The following is a 3,110-nucleotide window of genomic DNA, read 5'->3' on the forward strand; positions in this document are numbered from 1 at the left end:
ATTATATCCCTACTTCAGTAGTTAAACATCCACAATGTTCAATATAATTTGAACTATTGACTAATTGAACTGTTTATATTACTATCAACCAGGAATTTACATCAGGATTTATGAATTGTTCTTATGAAATGTTGTATATAGATACTCACCATAACAAAAGTAGATCTCCAGCACTCTGATCCAACTCAAGCTGTCTCCGCTCTCCTCTAGTGATGAGTGTAAACTGACAGTTGTGAAGCTATTGCCACACAAGAAGCTCAGACCACCCACTGTACCATGCAGCACAAGTTGTTTTGCTGCATGAGATTAGTGCTGGGTCTCACTGCCAATATGGTAAACAAGATTTACATGATGGTGTCTAAGAACACAGTAATATTATATCCCTACTTCAGTAGTTAAACATCCACAATGCTCAATATAGTTTAAACTATTGACTAGTTGAAATGTTTATATTACTATCAACTATATTATTATATCAGCTTCACAACTCATAAAACAGCATAATATTATCCATTTTCCAACATTCCAGAAGTTTGAATATGCCTAAGCTACAAGTAAATGTTTTACATGCGATCTCTATTTTTCATTTATCAAAAAGGTTTTTATAGTAATATCGTTGTTGTTAAATATAATTTTTGAACAATAACTTTGAAGTTAATGCGGTCATATAGCTTCCTGTCATATTTTAAAAATCATAGAGTGTTAAGTGAGTTTAGAAAGAGCATGATAGAGTGCAAAGGTATTCAGAGCAAACACTACTACGCTGAACCTTGTACAGATGTCAGTAAAAATGAAGCAATTACATCGGTATTTATAAATTGTTCATATGAAATGTTGTACATAGATTCTCACCATAACAAAAGTAGATCTCCAGCTCTCTGCATCCAACTCAAGCTGTCTCCACTCTCCTCTAGTGATGAATGTTAACTGACAGTTGTAAAGCTATTACCACACACAAGGGGACCACCCAGGTATAACAAGCCACTGTACCTGAAGGCTACAGGAAGTAACAATGAGTACACAACTCCATTGTGTTCTACCGGGAGTAGCTCATCTATCTACAAATATTGAATGGTTGCACTGCTTGTAGGACAAAGATAAATCACTTAATGGATAACAATTCCTCTTTCAGTTTCAACATATGCTAGACCAGGCTTGTGAAATATGGCCTGTGAGCAGGACCTGCCCTGTTGGATGATTCAATCTGGCTTGACATCAGTTTCTGAGTAAGTCAAAAAAGAAGTGAGTCACTTACTACTGCTCTGCACTGCTAATGTAACTATATAGATAGCCAAGCAACAATTTACTCCAACCGTAATGCATTTCACATTTAAACATTAGCAAGTACTTATCAATGGGCAGTGAAATTTTATATATAATGAACACAAGCCTGTTGTTAAGACAAGTTAACATAAATCTAAACATGGAAAAACTATATTAATTCTTGTGTAACAGTCCAAATATAGAAAAGTTAGGCTATACGAAATCTTGAAAAGTGTTGTGTTTTTTGAAAAAGAGATTTAACAGCTGTACAGTACACGAGCTTTATAAATTCATCAAATGGTTTCAAGCTGACAAGTTTTGTTTAAGCAAGAAATATATTTTCAGATCACGATTGAAGGTCATTTAGGATAGTTTTTAAGCAGTAGCAAAAGTCAAGGACAACTGCGAATCACCGTTACTATGGTTACAATATATATGGCAAAGGAAAAAATATACTCGATGTACTACCTGTATTATTTCTTTAATGTGAAGGTTTAGGGCCGTCCAACTCAAGCCATTTCCACTCTCCGCTGGTGATGAGTGTAAACTGATTGCTATAAAGCTATTAGCACTCAAAAAGGACCACTCAATTGTTAAAAGCTGCTTTATTTGAATTCATGAAGCGGTACCAATGAAAGCACAACACCAATGTGATCTGCGCAGATCAGCTCATCCATCTACAAATACAGAATGATTTTACTGATTGTAGGACAAAGTTGAGTCACTGAATGGATAGCAATTTCTCTTTCAGTTTCAGCATATGCTATACCAAGCATGTGAAGCATGGCCCGAGGGCAGGACACTGAGTATGTAAAAAAGTAAGTTAGTCTCCAGGTATTTCCATCAAAATTTGTGATTTTTGAAGATAAATAAATTCTAAATGCTCCTTGCATCTGCTTAAGTACATGAAATCTGTAAAAGCGCTCATGTCCAGCATTCATGCCCAGTCTGATGCACTGACACGAGTTAGCCACTATAAAGGTTGCATAAAAAACTATAGATACAGCTATAGTTTTATAGTATGCAACTATAAAGTTTTATAGTTGCATACTATAACGCTTTAGATATTCTGATCCACTATGAAAGTCGCAAACGAACACAAAACAATGCATCATTTTTGGACTCTTGGTATACCATTCGGTCAGAAGCAAATAGTATCACACATTTTAGAATTTGTGTAATAGATTTAGGTGTTCATTTTACACTACCACCAGTAATCACAGTACTAGCTTCATGATCACGCATCACCTTCGTTAGATGTATTCTCTATGTGGCAGACAAATAAATGCATGAGCACTTTGCTTTTACCAGTTCAGTGAAGAAAAAAATCTTCAATTCTACTCGTTCACTGAATCAGTTTGAACCGGTTTGAACCGGTCTCCTGATCTTACTGAGACCTTCTGATTTTTGTCAACAGGTGGTCTTGATAATCAACAATAAAAAAACCAAGTAGTGATCAAGATTAACAAATAAACACATGAATGACATTGTTAAATGTTCTGCTACTCAGGATATCACACCTAATAGTAATGTACTCGTGAATGTAATAAGATGCCATGTTAAAGAAACAGGCAGTAGCAGATAGACTACAGGATAGACTACAGTTAATTGTTTTGCTATTTAACCCTTTCGTGGGCAGTGCGACGTTTTTGTCACTTTGCGATACGGCTGCTAATGGGCAGTGCGACGTTTTTGTCGTTTCGGTAACGTATTTTATTATTGCCGTTTCTGGTTAGCTAAATCTCGTTTTTTGTTTACTTTTTTTACCAATAGCAAGCTACGATATAGTAGTTTTAGTTAGCCTCAAAAGTTGACTTGAAGGTTGAAAAAAAAACGATCGTTTTTAG

Source organism: Watersipora subatra, chromosome 6 (genome assembly GCF_963576615.1).
Source record: "Watersipora subatra chromosome 6, tzWatSuba1.1, whole genome shotgun sequence".
Classification (NCBI taxonomy): Eukaryota; Metazoa; Bryozoa; class Gymnolaemata; order Cheilostomatida; family Watersiporidae; genus Watersipora; species Watersipora subatra.